Genomic DNA, 18180 nt, shown 5'->3' with positions numbered 1-18180 from the left:
TACAGGTTGAAAAAGCCCTCAGCTCGGAACTAGGCAAAATCTGCATATGGCTCGCCGACAACAAACTATCATTACACATGGGCAAAACAGAGTCCATTCTCTTCGGTTCAAATAACAAACTCAGCAAGACCGACGGCTTCTCGGTTACAGTGGGTGACAATATTATCACAAGGAAAGATGAAATTACCTACCTGGGTTCCATCCTAGAGGCTAATCTTTCCTGTGACAAAATGGCATCCAATGTAATAAAAAAAGTCAACCAACGAACGCGATTCTTGTACCGGATCTCCTCTCTGGTAAACAAGAATACCCTGAAGACTCTAGCAGGAGCACTCATTCAAGGGTACTACGACTATGCTTGCACCTCATGGTACCAAAGCACCTCAAAGGCACTAAAAAACAAATTACAAACATATCAAAACAAGCTAGTCAGACTACTGCTTGACCTGACTCCTAGAACCCACCTCACCCCTGCCCACTTTGACAACCTAGGATGGCTTAGAGTAGACGACAGAGTACAGCAACTTGCAATGGGCCTGGTCTACAAGATACACTACGCGACCAAGGTACCCATGTACATGTCAAAATACTTCCCAAAGGTCAGTGAATACCACGATCACAACACCAGAGGGAGCTCCACAAATCATGTAAAACCCAGATTCGGCTCAAACAAGGGACTAAACACGTTTCGCAATTATGCCACATCAATGTGGAACGCCCTACCTAAAGCTGTAAAGGAATGTGAATCACTACCCACTTTCAAAAACACTCTCAAAAAACACCTACGTGAGACTGCAATTCGAAACTGGCCCCTACAAATGTCCTAACCTAGTTGTACAGTAAATGACCAAGTAAGGCTTTGTCAGTATTCCAATGTACAGTGTAAAATGTGTGTGTGTCCCCTACCCAACCCCCCCCCCCCCCCCCCCCCCACCTCCAATGTACAGCCCTCACCCAACCCCACCCCACCCACCCAACCTCCTCCAATGTACAGTTTCTACGCCAAATGTATATACACTCTTTTTCTGGACACTTTTGTATCACAAACAGTACTGTATTTGCAAATCTGATATGTCATAAATGTATAGATGTAGCAGTACTGTCTATCTGTATGTCATGTATGTCATATATGTTATGATGAATTGAAAATGGGGGACCCTGATGTAAACAAGACGAAAGTCTTTCTCTGGTCTGCATCCCCTTAACAATTGTATGTATTGAGCTGTACTGTACTGTACCCATTCTGCAATCTGATAATAAACTTTTCAATCAATCAATCAAATTCATTTTTGGACACATCACACACCATCGGTGTGTGTACTGTACGTTAGCTGTCATAGCTCCACCTACAGGCATAGCTGTCAACATTGGCAGGAGACAAAACGTGTACATTTTAGCCCCGCCCCTTTCCCCGGCCCGCCCCCTAGGCCCCGCCCCCTCCCACCCGGCCCCACCCCCTCCCAATGGAGCTGCCTCGTCGCTGCCATCTGCTGGTCAAAACCTGTATGTATCCAGCCATTCGTTGTAGGGTAAACCTTTCCTACTTTAAGTGTAAATGCTATGTAAATTATGGTTTTGTTGAACATTTGTATTTCACAGGAGAGAAACTGTATTCAAAGAAAGCTATTAAAATAGTCTTTGAATCTAAATATACTTTCTTTGTGTTGATTTTACATTAATTCCATGATTTTACTCAAGTAAATATCTGTTACAAGCTTCGGTTTTATGTAGAAAAATGCTGTTTTTAATCTAGATTAATCTAGATTGATTACAGAAAATTGTGAGATTGATTAGTTAATTTTTTTTTTATATATTGGCGGCGCTGGTGTATATATTATATATATATATGTGTATATATGTAATGTGTGTATATATGTCAGAGAATCAGCCCCTTGCGTCCTTAGTGTATAGCATATGACATGGTGTATGTTTGTTCATTGATGTGACAGTTTCTGGCAACATACTATTGTTCTTTTTATTTCTTTTTTCTTTGTGTTTGTGATTTGTCTTGATGTGTTTGTGAAACTATAAAAGCTGAAAATAAAATATTATAAAGTGTAAATGCTATAAAAATACAGTAAATTACATTTTATCAAAATATGAACCATTAAATAAAGGTTGTAATCTGTAAATGTATTTGATGTGACTGTAAATGTTATGAATTGAAAATGGGGGAAGTCCTTCTCTGGTCTGCATCCCCATAACAATTGTGTATTGCGCAATACTGTATTGTACCCATTCTGCAATCTGTTAACACCAGGTGTTCTCCAGGTTCTCCAATGTATTACCATAGTGTCTTTATACCTTCATCACTGTAGGCTACATATTAATACTACAACTCGTTAAAGCTATAAAAAATACCTATGGTCATTAATTTAGCAGTGGGAATATCATTTTTGGAACAGTGTGTGTGTCTACAGAGAAACGTGAGATAGAAAAAAAGCCAATGCGATTTTGTGTTTTTCCTCAATATCTCTGCAATGCCTGCGAGTTACCAGTAACTGTATTTGTCATACCAAATATAAATCGCATTCAGGAAATTGGGCGTCAGTGAGTGAAGGCATGGAGGAATGGGAGGAGGGGACGCGTGAACCTTAGGGGACGAGCAGAGCAAACGGCTGTTCACCAAGTTCCAACACATTTACACATTCCTGCATCACATACAGTAACTTTGTATTGTTTTATCCACAGAAGATTTGCAAACCTTTTGTTCCAGAGACAAAAGCCACAGAGTGGGCAATCAAGAAACACTGGCTAAGTTGATTTGACACCCTCGGTGCATCAGTCTCTCCCCTGAGCTCTGAGCAAATCCGCTCGCTGTTCTTACATCCGCTCGCTGTTCTTCTTCGGGTTGCAACGGTCTGACTTCCTGTGATAACGTTCTAATCTACACTGCTGCCACCTGTCGTCACGGAGGGGAATTGCAGCCATTTTGTAAAAATTAATAAGTACAAAATACGTGCCAATACGTGAACCGTGAACAGGGCGTGAAGAGGCTTGAAAAAACAGGAGAATCCCGGGAAAAACGGTAGGGTTGACAGCTATGCCTACAGGCCTAATGGAGAACACCAGGAGAACACCAAGATGTGAATGGAGGGTGAATGTGAGGTATATCGTGTAAATAAGTTTTGATTGATCGCAAGACTACACTGTAAATAAAAGAATAATAATAAGTTACCAGAACTAAAAAATATTGAGTTCAGTTACTGTGCATTAAGGTTTTCAGTTTTCAATCCATAATAAGTTAACAGAAAAATAAGTACACAACCACATTATTTCAACCTAATAAAACTATGTTTATTGTCATTGTTTTAAGAACACAAGTTGACTTGGTAATACTCACATTTTGAGTAAAAAAAATGGCTTTTAACATGTGCAATGTTCAATGAAATAGAAAAATATATAATACAATTTGTTGATTAATCCCACTGGTCACAATGGTGACCGTAATAATGTTTTTGTTATAAGGCTCTGCAAATGTTACTGAATGATGTAGCAATGTATTTCCAGCTAAATTGAAATAATAAACAAATAAAGGGTCTCAATTAAATATGTGGTAGTAAAAATAACCTGTGGGAGGATTTCAACAAGATAAATGCGACAACAGTGCAAAATATTTCACTATAATATTTCAAAGCAAAAAAAAATTAAAATAAAAAGAAATTATAATATATATATATTTTTTTTATGCTGCCCCCTGTGCCTATGCAAATGCCCCCGCGTGCCTATGCAGGCACGCGTGCCTAGGGTTGCCTACCCCTGCCCTATGGGGTACAGGCTATTCATCGGGGCCTTTGAACATGGAGTGGAGGACAAGACAGATAGTAACAGACAGTGTTGGGCAGTAGCTAGCTACAAGTAGCGACGCTACATAGCTTAACTACAATTTTCAGTAGCGTGCTGGTAGCTCGCTACTTTTTAACCAGGGTAGCGATCTCTGTAGCGGAGCTATTTATAGAACGAAGTAGTAACGTAGCGACGAGAAACGTTACACACTACTTTCGTCTAGACTAGAAGATCTGCGAGGAGAAAAAAAAACTCCCCGTAAAAAACCCACTATGATTGGTTGGTTTGTTTAGATATGAGTGACGACTCACGATTGGGTATGGTAGGCCAAAACTTTACGGGTAGGCCAATCAGAGGCAGGATAGGGCGGGACTCCAGGCCGCAAACCAGGAAGTGAAAATCGAAACGCAGACCACTGAATGAGAATGAATGGATCATGCAATTTACAATAACAGAACCAGTCAGCGCGAAATAATGGCAGAGGGATTTGATGTTTCCACTGATGGCATTGATGAAGATGATGTCAACAACAATAACAACACTGCATCTCCATGGCCCTACCTGGACACGTTTATGAGTTTGACTGAAAAAACGCCTAAAACATATGTGTTTCGGTGTTTATTGTGTCAACCAAAAACGAAGCTGCTCTCGACGTCCCACACGTCCAATACTAACTTGAGAACACATATTCAGGTGAGCTGATGAAAACCCTTACTGTCTTTACATAAACATTGTCAACTGTTCCCAAACAGCACACAAGTCAGTGCACTTTTTATCAACAGCTTTAACTAACAGTCTGAGATAGGCTAGCTGCTATGAACAATATTATTGATTGAAAAGTGTATTAACAGATTGCAGAATGGGTACAGTACAGTTCAATACATACAATTGTTAAGGGGATGCAGACCAGAGAAAGACTTTCGTCTTGTTTACATCAGGGTCCCCCATTTTCAATTCATCATAACATATATGACACACACGACATACAGATAGACAGTAGTGCTACATCTATACATTTATGACATATCAGATTTGCAAATACAGTACTGTTTGTGATACAAAAAAGTGTCCAGAAAAAGAGTGTATATACATTTGATGTAGAAACTGTACATTGGAGGAGGTTGGGTGGGTGGGGTTGGTGGGTGGGGGCTGTACATTGGAGGGGGGGGGGGGGGGGGGTAGGGGGACACTGTACACTGTACATTGGGGGGTGGAGAAAAGAAAAAAAATAGGGAAAAGATCGTCCTAGACCAGTGGTTCTCAACCTGTGGCCATGGAATGTTTTGTGAGTTACATATCTAGCAGCCAAGGATAGTATTGTTTGTCTAGCAGTGTCAAGCTTGAGTGTTATACTCTGAGTACATACTGTAGTAGTATAGTTCCAATGCCGATTACCCCATGCTGCTTATTTCCGTACTTGAATGAAGAATGTAAGAATGTATAAATGTTACATAGGATTTCGTTAATGTCTATTTTGTAGACAAATGTTTCTTGCACTTTTTCTTTGGCCAGGTTATTGTCATTTTGCTACTGTGGTTTGAGTTGAAACAGTAGTTTATCCTGTGCTGAAAAGTCTCCATTCCAATAGAGGGAGTATATATTTGTGTTTATTTTATTATTGTTTCACTGCCTTTTATTTATTACGTTTCCACAGTTCTTTCCTCATGTTAAAAGGATGACACAAAAAGCCAGACCGAGGGCTTGTTTCAGTTTTATAATAAACAATCAAACTGAGCTATTTTTTTGCCTGCCTATTTGTTTGGTGTAAACTTGATCACAAAGTAAAAAATAAAATAAAAAAGTAGTGCCGATGTAGCTAGCTATTTTTGCCATGTTCTTGTAGTGTAGCTTGCTACATTTCTCTGCGGATAGCTTCCATTGTAGTTTAGCTATATTTAATCGAGAGTAACTTGTAGTGTAGCTTGCTACATTTTCCAAGTAGCTTGCCCATCACTGGTAACAGAGAACGGCTGTACTTCATGGAGCAGTACATGGAATGACAGCCGAGAGAGCTGATAAGAAGTTGTCTTCACATGGAACCAGAGCGAGGCTATCACGAGGCAAGGAGGCTCGTGAAAAAGCATTTTGGAATATCTCAATGGCGTATATAGACAAGGCACTGAACTGGCCTACTATTATTATTATTGAAATTCTTTTATTGGGAAAACCACATTGAGATACAGTATCTCGTTTTCGAGAGGGTCCCACATTTTGTGCAATGTAATACAGAACACATAACACACAACAAAAAAATAAAAAAATAGAGGACACGTATACAAAAACACAATAGAACAAGTACACATTATAAGAGGATATGTCTCATTATAAGAGGATAAGACGATATGTCTCAATCGCATCCCATCGCAAGCCATTACTAAAAAAACCTAACTTGGATAGTAATGTAATGGCAAATTATCATCCAATATCCAACCTACCATTCATTAGTAAAGTACTTGAAAAGATAGTTTCAGTTCAAATAAATTCCTTTCTTGAAGAAAACAACATCTTAGAAGAATTTCAGTCGGGATTCAGAAAATATCATAGCACTGAAACTACCCTCACCAAAATAATCAGTGACCTCAGGCTAAACTCTGACGAGAATAAGATCTCCATCCTTATCCTGCTAGATCTCAGTGCAGCATTTGATACAATCGATCACGATATTCTAATCGATCGTCTTGAAAACCATGTTGGTTTCTCAGAACATGTGCTAGGCTGGTTTAAAACATACATCAGAGGGAGGAAATTCTATGTTAAACTAGGAGATCACATGTCTGAACGACAACAACTATGGAGTTGCACAAGGGAGTTGCTTAGGTCCTTTACTCTTCTCCCTTTACATGTTACCGCTGGGTGATATCATCAGAGAACATAATGTAGATTTCCATAGCTATGCGGATGATACACAACTGTACATATCTGCTGAACCAAATGATACAGCGATTAGCTCCATTACAGACTGCTTACTGGCAATAAATAAATGGATGAGTAAGAACCTCCTGAAACTAAACGAGAACAAAACTGAAATTCTAATTATCGGCCCCAAAACTAAAAAAGAAACATTAATAAAGAACCTGGGAGGACTAACCCCTTGGATCAAATCTGAGGTCACTAGTCTCGGGGTTATCATAGATTCAGAACTGAACTTCAATTCTCATATTAGCAAAGTGACGAAAACATCGTTCTTCCATCTCAGAAATATAGCAAAAGTACGACCATTTATTAATCAGAACGATGCTGAGAAGCTAATTCATGCATTCATATCTAGCCGGTTAGACTACTGTAATGCACTTTTCACAGGTCTCCCTAAGAAAACCACAGAGAGGCTTCAGCTAATCGAAAACTCTGCAGCCCGACTGCTAACTAGTACCAAAAGGAGAGAGCACATTAGTCCAGTCTTAGCTGCTTTACACTGGCTTCCTGTAACATTTAGAATTGACTTTAAGGTCCTTCTCCTTACATACAAAGCTCTAAATGGACAGGGACCTAGCTACATCGCCAACACTCTAATAAATTACACACCAGCAAGAACACTGCAATCATCTGCTGGACTACTAGAGGCTCCCAGAAACAGTCAAAAGAGGATCGGTAATGCAGCCTTTATCAACTATGCCCCAAAACTGTGGAACAAACTACCCCAAAACATCAGAGAAGCCAACTCGCTAGACATCTTTAAAAGACAGCTTAAAACCGTGCGGCTACGTGGCGCAGTGGGCAAGGCGCTCGCAACGAATGCTGGAGACTAGGCTCGAACAGGATGCCTCCTGTTCGAGCCCCGCTCTCCACATTGCTTTCAGTTTAGCTGGTCGTCCACAGTAATACACATTGGCTGTATTACGGGGAGGGAAACTGAAGGGTGGGGATCGGGGCGTTGTGGACAGCGACAGTGGACAGGTCGGTTGGTGCGCCTGCGCAGTAGAATCAAGAAGCGACGGGGGCGGGGCCCCTCCAAAGCCCAGACCCCCGACGCTGAAAGATCGAGCTGCGCAGGTGAAAAGATGCGACGGCTATTACCTCGAGTATCGGAGGGGACTCGTGCTATGTATGACTTAGTCCACATTGCAGCCGGCTTGTGGGAGGCAAGAAACAACGTTCGAAAGACAGGGGAGGGTTGAATTGGACGATATGAAAATTGGGATGGGAGAAAAATAGAAAATGGGAGAAAAAGTGGAGAAAAAAAAAAGACAGCTTAAAACCTATCTCTTTGCTCAGGCATTTCACTGTGGGGTAATGCAGGCAAATATTTGAAGATAGATATCTGCTACCACCTAGTGGCAAGGGGAAATATTATTATAGAAACATATCCCTGTGTCAGGGATATCCTGACACAAATTGTACTTACCTGCACTATTCTTACCCTGCCTACTTTTATACACTGCCTATCAAATTCATTTGTCTTTTCTATGCACATTTTATCTCACTACCTCCTACTGTATGCACTGTAATTTTAAGATAACTATTTTATCACACTTTTTACTTCTTACTGATGACTATTTTTAAACTGAATCATTTTAAACTATTTTTATTATTTGTATTACTGAATCAAACTGTAAACAGAGAGCCTATTGGGATGCTAGATCCTAATGTGAAACACTGTGATTTACCATACCTTGCTATATTCTTACCCTACCTACTTTCATACACTTCCAATGAAATTCATATGTCGGTTCTATGATGTTAGAGTGATGCTCTGTTGTTGTGAGTGACACACTGCTCTGTTGTTCTATAAGGTAACTTAGAACTGTACTTTGTAAAGAAACAAAGTGTTAAGAGCGATGGAAACTCAAAGTACTAAGAGTGATACACTGCTCTGTTGTTATATATTTTTCTTTATTGAACAATCTTATCACACTTTTTACTGTCCGTTATATGTTATTATTTTAGCCTATTTTAAACTGAATCAAACCGCACTTTTTTACTCTATCTAATCTATTCTATTTTATTATTTGTATTGCTGAAGAACTGTGATTTGCCTAACATTGCTACCTCTCTATCTCTTTGTATTTACATTAAACATTTTTATGCTCGCTTATGCCTGTATTTTTTACTGTTGTGAAGCACTTTGAACTGCAACCTCTGTATGAAAAGTGCTATACAAATAAAGTTATTATTATTATTATTATTATTATTATTATTATTATTATTATTATTATTATTATTATTATTATTATTATTATTATTATTATTATTATTATTATTATTATTATTATTATTATTATTATTATTATATTCGAATGTACCCATTATGTGATCTGTTTAATGTCACTGTCCACATTCGAAATGCCTGACATATGGAAGTGCTCTCGTATTACCCCGTTGCATAAAGGTGGAGATGCACTTGAAATTAATAATTATAGACCAATCGCAATTATTTGTTCTATTGCCAAAGTGTTTGAGAAATTGATATATAATCAACTCTCTTAATTTTCTTGACAAGTACAATATTTGATCACCTCATCAATCTGGTTTTAGGTCAAAATTATCTACATCAACAGCTCTATTAAAGCTCACAAATGACATATTTTCTGCAACTGACAATGGTAAATTAACTGGTGCAATTTTTATCGATCTGAGCAAAGCTTTCGACTTGGTTGACCACCACCTACTTCTAGATAAACTTCACTCCGTTGGCCTGTCACGCAGTGCATTACTCTGGTTCAATACATACCTTCATAATAGAAGACAATGTGTTGTCATCCAAGGGTTCCAATCGGATACAATGGTCCAAGAACGTGGTGTGCCGCAAGGTTCAACCCTTGGTCCACTTCTTTTTTCAATATTTATAAATAATATACCTTCTGTTTGTTCGAATTGCAGCGTTCATCTTTATGCAGACGATACAGATAATTTCAGTGCCCTATGTGTGATGTGTCTGTGTGTGCGCGATCGCTGAGGAAATAAGAGAATCGATTTTTCAGATCGCCTCTATAGCGCGCATACGTACACATATACTATCGATAATCTAGCGTTTATTTGAAAACGATTCATAAATAGGCAGAAAAATTACAACGTTTTTGTGTATTCTAGAATATTCCAGTAAATGTCTTTTATCACGGAATCTTTATATTTTCCTTGAAAACGAGGGCTTTTCAAAATGCTATAAAACAAAAATGAACCGATAAAAAAACAATCCACTTCGACAATGTTGACTGGAAAACGAGTCATTGATAAGCGACGAGCAGATTAGACACATAGCCATAATTTAAAACATAGATTAGGCGTTTTTAATGCTAACATTGAAGTGGATCGCGGCATTCAAGGAGGTTCCGGGGCACCGAGCTCCGGCATGGAAAGTGTTAAGACACTACAGAAATGGCTTGCTGAAAATAAACTAATACTAAACAAAACCAAATCGCACTTTATGATTTTTGGTACTCCGAAAAAACTGAAGGCAACCGAATCTAAGGCATGCGTTATCTTATGTGCTGATAATACACCAAAAGCTGAACGCATCAAGTATTTGGGAGTATGGCTTGACCCCGAACTCTCATTCAATTTCCATATTACCTCTACTGTTATTAAAATGAATCGCAGCGTTGGAGTCCTTTATAGAGCTAGACATTGTTTTTCCTTCACTGTTAGAAAGAAACTTGCACAACAACTTATTTTGCCATTAATGGACTATGCTGATGTTGTCTATCAAGCTGCCTCCAAAACCCATTTATACAAGTCACGTCCAACCGCACATCCGTGGCCACGCTAGATGAACTTTGGAGTCAACAGTTGAAGAACGACTTCCCAGAGTGTCAAGATGACCGGCTTGAGAAGTCGAGGGACGACATCCAGTTTCTGGAACTGGTCTTGCAGTCCGTGAAACTTACAGAGGGACACTACAGCATCGGCATACCAGTGAGGAACGCAGTCTTCAAGATACCGAACAACAGAAGAGTAGCTGAACAGCGAACTCTCAACCTAAAGAAGAGGTTCACGAAGAATCCCCAGTTCCACGCTGATTACTCAGTGTTCGTCGACGACTGGATTGCAAAGGGCTACGCAGTCAAGGTTCCCAGTGAGGAGCTCAGCCGCAGCTATGGAAAAGTTTGGTACTTCCACACCATGGCGTGTACCATGCCAAGAAGAAGAAGAGCCGCAGGGTGTTCGACTGTGTGGCATCATTCCAAGGCACCACCTTGAACAACCAGCTGCTACAGGGGCCGGATCTAGCGAATCGAGTGGAGACCATATTGAAGCTGTCAGAAGTAGGACAGTGGCGGTATGTAGATACCGCAACAGATCCTGCGGACCACGCATCGAGAGGACTCAATGTGGAATCATTCCTGCGCAATGAAACTTGGATATAGGGGCCGTCTTTATATCTATCTAATGCAGTGGTTATCAACCTTTTTACACCAAGTACCACCTGAGAACGTAGCTGGCTCTCCAAGTACCACCATATGACCGACGTTAAAATACAGTCTATTCAGCTATGCACAGTTCACGCAGGAGACAAATGTATTCCTAAATAGCATTATTTATTGTTAACTTTTGTCAGACACAGCCACAATGTACAAAGGGGTAGCACTAGAACTAGCAAACTCTTCCACACAACTCATACAATGCAAGGGGCATTGAGAACATAATAACTAACATTCTCACATAGCAAGTGAGAAAATTAAGAACAACTGTATTTCAGCAAATGTACTTAATTCTCTCTCTCTCGCTCTCACACAGCAAGCAATTGTCATTCATTCTCTCTCTCTCTCTCTCTCTCTCTCTCTCTCTCACACACACACACACACACACACACACACACACACACACACACACACACACACACACACACACACACACACACACACACACACACACATATATATATAAAGGTGTGTGTGCATCATCATCATATATATATATATATATATATATATATATATATATATATATATATATATATATATATATGATGATGATGCACACACACCTTTACAGTGTTTCGTTTACCAGTAGGATGTTATAACATAGCTGATAATAAAAATCATAAGTCTAAGCTATCAAGTCTCCCGTGATTTTATATTACTATATATTAAAAGTATAGGTGGACCATTCCTCGGTTACATGATTATTATTTTCTCCAGTAGTGTGTGTGTATTTTTGCCCAAGTGGATAGAAAACAGTACTGTGCAAAGTCTTCACCTGCGTGGCTCGATCTTTCAGCGTCAAGGGTCTGGGCTTTGGAGGGGCCCCGCCCCCGTCGCTTCTTGATTCTAGTGTGCAGGCGCACCAACCGACCTGTAGGAGTCGCTGTCCACAACGCCCGATCCCCACCCTTCAGTTCCCTCCCCGTAATACGGCCAATGTGTATTACTGTGGACGACCAGCTAAACTGAAAGCAATGTGGAGGGCGGGCCTCGAACAGGAAGCATCCTGTTCGAGCCCAGTCTCCAGCATTCGTTGTGAGCGCCTTGCCCACTGTGCCACGTAGCCGCGCTCCCCATTCTGCAATCTGTTAATAAAGTTTTCAATCAATCAATCCTCCCAGACACCGTCAGAGATTGATTTTGTACTTGCTTTTAATTTCGCCATAATTAATTAGATCATTACAACTGTTTTCCATTGATCTTCCCCGTTTAAACCCAAAACCAAGATGTGAATTATATCCACAGTGGTAGGGCTGTGATGCAGAGACAGGCCCTGTCCACGCGCACGGTTATTTCCAGTGTTTACAGCAGAGCTGTCCCAAGTAGCTGCGGCTACCAACTAAGCTCATGTGTTGTCAAGTTATTGCTATAAGGAACCCAGTCCAAACTACAACAGTCTGCATCCCCTTAACAATTGTTTGTATTGAGCCGTATTGTATTGTACCTATTCTGCATCTGTTAAATAACGTTTTCATCCATTTATTCTACTAGCGTTAACGTTACTACGTTAATGTACGATAGCCTCAATGCTAACTATATAAATGGAAAATGCCAATCACATTAGCATGTAGCTAACAACATCAGAGATATTTTGTGAGACTAAACTCTCCGCTCTTGGTGGTAAATTGTGTTGATGTTGGTTTTGTTTCATCAACAAATGAGGCAGAACACACAGTGAATGTATCCTTTTTATTGCACTTTTATTGCACTTTGTTTCTTGCTGAGAAAGAAATGCTATGTTGCTAATGGCTCACGCAAGGTAATTTAAAGATGGTGGGTTCTGTTTTTGAGCAGGACGTGGAGTGACGCATTCAACCTTTCTGATTGGTTGAAATGGCCTTCATGTTTGAACCAGCGGCGGCGGGGGGGGGGGGGGGGGGGGGGGGGCTAGCAGGTGCTTAAGCCCCTCTGAAAAAAGCTTAGCCCCCTCTAAGCCCCCCCTCCCAGACAGTTATGTTTTTAATTTTATTTATATATAAAATAAATGTATAAATAAATGTATGGAATAAAAAATATAATATATGAAGACATCGGACTGACTGATGTAACTAAACTAAATTATTAAATCATATTGACCTGCCATGATGACCTGCCGTTCACCTTTGTGGCACCTGTTGTGTGATTTGATTGGTTGGGTTCGTTGCACGTGATTGCATCACTCATTTGCATGCGCACACTTTAAGTTTAACGTTAACTCTAGCTAGCGCGAGTTTCTAGCTGCAGCACTGTCTCTACTTAGTAGCAGCAGTTATTACAACTTACAACAAGCTTAAGTTAGGTGACATTTACTGTATATAATGGACCGCTTTATTATTATTGGAAAAAAGCGAGGGAGTGTGGTCGTGGATGATGTTGTTGATGGACTTGGTGGTCGTGGAGATCCACCAACTAATTCCAGCAACGTGGTGGTCGAGAACGTGGAGGACATTGTGTTCGTGTTGCCAGACACGGAAGATAATGAGGAGGACCTGGACGATGAACAACAAGGCCCCGGGCCCGGGGGTAACGTCAGTGGCGAGGCCCGCAGTCGCAGAGGGTTCATCTTCGGCCGAAGATGACTCGGATAACGACAATGAGAGTGGAGGGGCCGCCGCCCGGGGGGAGAACAGGTGGCGGCGTTGGCTCACAGTCACATACCTGCCGTCATTCGCGGCAAAAGGCAACTTGGGTCTGCTTGCAATCAGTTCCAGAAGGACCAAAAAACTGGACGTCAATGCAGTGATCGATCGCTTCGCTGCAAATCACAACAACAGGCGGATCGTTCTCCTGTGACTGGTGGTGAGTACCATGCAGTCTTTGTTGACACACACACACACACTGGAATGTACGGGCGGCTGTGCCCATTTTAATGTCGGGCGGCTGTGCCCATTTTAATGTCGGGCCACACACACACACACAGACACACACACTGGAATGTACGGGCCGCCGTGCCCATTGGCTGTTACGTGGTGAATGAATGGTGCATGTCATAAATGTAGTCATATTATTATAGGCTATGTTTTTGTTGTCCTTGTGATTTGTCATTATCTGATAATTTCGTTGCTATACCCTTTGTAGAAACGAAATCTTAAATATTACACCTTTCCTTTGGTTACTTTTCTTTCAAGCGTTGTTTTAAATTCTAATCATACTGACTGAGAGACCTTTTACGCACAAGCGTCAGACTCAGATTACCACTCCCGATATAATGTCGAGCTTTATTGGGTTATTGGGTGCTTGCATTGGTGTATAACGCTAAACATTTAGTATGTGCATTTTCAATGATGTAGCCTATATTAGCCGTTATTTTGTTTGTTGCATTAAAATTCATTAGCACCTGCTATAAACAATTCAGCCCCCCCAAAGCTCCTGCAAGGCCAATTCTCTGGCGCCGTCGCTGGTTTGAACTACATCGCCACCTACTGCTTTGGCATTGTATGATGTATATACATCACTCGGTGCTCACGAGACAAACAACGTCTAACTTGCCTGCCAATACACAGCGTTCTGAAAAGCGAAATGAAACAAAATCGTTTTGGCTATAATGTAACCGTAGCCTCAGTTTGTGGCACTCCGGGATCATCAGCAGAGATTTTGGGGTGTTTACTCTGCTTGATGGCTTTTTGAAGGAACAGAATGTAGCACAAAAAGATTTGAAGCCCATTATCTGTAGCCACATAGAAGGGCTCATTGAACAATTTCTGAACTATTTACCCGAAAGAAAGAGCACTGACAATTTGGACAAATGGATCCAAGATCCGTTCATTATGCATGACGCAACAGGCCTCCCACTGTCTGAGCAGGAGGTGCAAATTGATCTTTCAGAGTAGAAGCGGATCTCCGCCTCTTTCTCAGCACAACGCAGCCATGTATCATGGAACTGTTCAAATGTACAAGCACACCCTTCCCATTAAATCTAGTTTTTGTGGTTTATTGAAAAGCGCATGTGAATGCATTTTTTTTATGTTCTGGAAACATTTATATTATAGTTTTATAAATGTGTATACAGAAACAATTCCGTTGCTTTTGTTGATAATATTCATTCATTTCATTGATAACATTGTGCTGTAATTTAATTTTCTAATACATTATGCATGATTAAAAAATTCAACAACGTGTGCTTTTATTTTGATATTCCTTATTTCCACATTGAAAATACGCGATACATTAACCCTTTCACTGCCACGTGACAAATGTTTAACCGTCTGTAGTGTGGTAGTGAAAGGTTAACCTTCTGTAGTGTGGTTGTGAAAGAGTTAAGTGTGGGGTCACCAAAAAAATATCCTAAATATAATGGGGTCGTGGTATAAAAAAGTTTGAGAACCCCTGCTTTAGTGGTTTTGTGGATTCAAGTTCAGAATGGAGGCAATGCGAGAGAAAAAAATCTCCAAAGCACAGGTTCCCAGAGACATTGCAAAATGAAATTCAAGTACTATTTTACAATTCAGATACAAATTCACTTTAAATGCTGTTTTATAGAAAAGAAATCTGATCCAATATCTATGGCTTAAAACCAATTTCCGACAATTAGTTAAACTTTAAATGAACAAAACTTTCAATGCGATGATTAAATGAATTGACTTTTTAAGCACCTTGTTAAAAATTTCCTCCAGGCCTTGACTTTTTTGGTAGAAGATCAAGCACTTCAAGACCTTGTGCGAACCCCGAAAGCATCACGGCGTGAAGTAATTGACATAGAAATTATCAGTTTTGGGTGAAGTGTTCATTAACCCTTTCACTACCACACTACATCACACTACAGACGGTGGTAGTGAAAGGGTTAACCCATTTGGTAGTGCGGCAGTGAAAGGGTTAACCCGCGCCGCAGGAGCCTCCTTGCTTCCTGCCACAGTGCCACTTTACATGCCTTTCAACCTGCAATCACAACAACCACTGGTTAGCCAGCTCCCCATCATGCTACATTACACCCCCATAGACTTAGCCAGAGAGCCACGCAGGCTGAAGAATGCAGCCCTGATCTCGGTGTAAGTAGGGTCGGAGGCTAGGTCAGTGGGGGGGGGGGGGGGGGGGGGGGTGCGGAGAGAGACAGAGAGAGACAGAGACAGAGAGAGAGAGAGAGAGAGAGAGAGAGAGAGAGAGAGAGAGAGAGAGAGAGAGAGAGAGAGAGAGAGAGAGAGAGACAGAGACAAAGACAGAGAGAGACAGAGAGAGACAGAGAGAGACAGAGACAGAGACAGAGAGAGAGAGAGAGAGAGAGAAGAGAGAGAGAGAGACAGAGAGAGACAGAGACAGAGAGAGAGAGAGAGAGAGAGAGAGAGAGAGAGAGAGAGAGAGAGAGAAGAGAGAGAGAGAGAGAGAGACAGAGAGAGAGAGAGAGAGAGAGAGAGAGAGACAGAGACAAAGAGACAGAGAGAGACAGAGAGAGAGACAGAGAGAGACAGAGACAGAGACAGAGAGAGAGAGAGAGCGATAGAGACAGAGAGAGAGACACAGAGACAGAGAGACAGAGAGAGACAGAGAGAGAGAGAGAGAGATAGAGACAGAGAGAGAGAGACAGAGAGAGAGACAGAGAGACAGAGAGAGATAGAGAGAGAGGAGAGAGAGAAAGAGTAGAAGAGCGAGAGAGAGAGAGAGCTAGAGAGAGAGACAGAGACAGAGAGAGAGACAGAGAGAGAGACAGAGAGAGAGAGATAGAGACAGAGAGAGACAGAGAGAGAGAGAGAGAGAGAGAGACAGAGAGGAGAGAGAGAGAGAGAGAGAGAGAGAGAGAGAGAGAGAGAGAGAGAGAGAGAGAGAGAGAGAGAGAGACAGAGAGAGAGAGAGAGAGACAGAGAGAGAGAGAAGAGAGAGAGAGAGAGAGAGAGAGAGAGAGAGAGAGAGAGAGACAGAGAGAGAGAGATAGAGAGAGAGAAGAGAGAGAGAGAGAGAGAGAGAGAGAGAGAGAGGAGAGAGAGAAAGAGCTAGAGAGAGAGAGAGAGAGAGAGAGAGAGAGAGAGAGAGGAGAGAGAGAAGAGAGAGAGAGAGAGAGAGCTAGAGAGAGAGAGGAGAGCGAGAGAGAAGAGAGAGACAGCTAGAGAGAGAGAGCGAGAGAGAGAGAGAGAGAGAGGAGAGAGAGAGCTAGAGAGAGAGAGCTAGAGAGAGGAGGAGAGAGAAAGAACCCCCTCTCGTACCACTATCAAGCCCTGCAGTGCCAAGAGCTGCAGAGCAGCAGGAACCCCCTTACCCAGCTGGTCCTGAGGCTGAGTCACAAACCTGCTCTCCTAACACACCCCAGGAACAGAACACATCACCAATCAGAATAATCAAATTACTACACAGCTAAAACAAAACTACATCACCTATTGGAAAACGCAAACAAAAGTACAGAGCAAAATGCAGTGCTATCTGCTCTAAATCGACAGATTATTTGAGCATGGTGACTGATCAACAACTAAAAAGAACTTGACAGACTGAGTGAGCACAGCCTCGCTGTTGAAAAGGGAAGGCACAGGAAAACATGGCTTCCTGCAGAACAAAGGCTGTGCTGTCATTGCACCCTCAGTGAGCCTGAACTGAGTTGCACTTCTCACCAAATGTGAAAATATAAAAATATTAGAGAAACGCATTAAAAAAATTGAACTAATAACAACAGGTTTTCTTGCACTACCAGATACAGGAAAACTACCAGTCCTACTAGGGGAGGACTCAACAAGCTGTGAGCTAGCAGCAGCCTATGTTGCTGCCTGCCACAAACTGAGGGACAGTGAGTGACAGTCACCTGACATGTTTACGCCGTAATACTTGAAGTTCTATTTTATGATGATAATTTTTGTATGTACTATGACATTAATATGTGTTTTGTAATCCATGCTTATGTTATTAATCATTTGCTTTGGCAACATGTACAAGTTGCGTCTGCCATAAGCCACTTGAATTGAATTGAATTGAAAGAGCTAGAGAGAGAGAGAGAGCTAGAGAGAGAGAGGAGAGAGAGAGAGATCGAGTGAGAGAGCGAGTGAGAGAGATAGAGTGAGATAGAGAGAGAGAGCGAGAGAGAGAGCGAGTGAGAGAGATAGAGGAGAGATGAGTGAGATAGAGAGAGAGCTAGAGAGAGAGA

This window comes from Notolepis coatsorum (genome assembly GCF_963971535.1).
Source record: "Notolepis coatsorum genome assembly, chromosome: 2".
In the NCBI taxonomy this organism is placed as follows: domain Eukaryota; kingdom Metazoa; phylum Chordata; class Actinopteri; order Aulopiformes; family Paralepididae; genus Notolepis; species Notolepis coatsorum.
Note: the sequence above shows the minus strand (reverse complement) of the source record.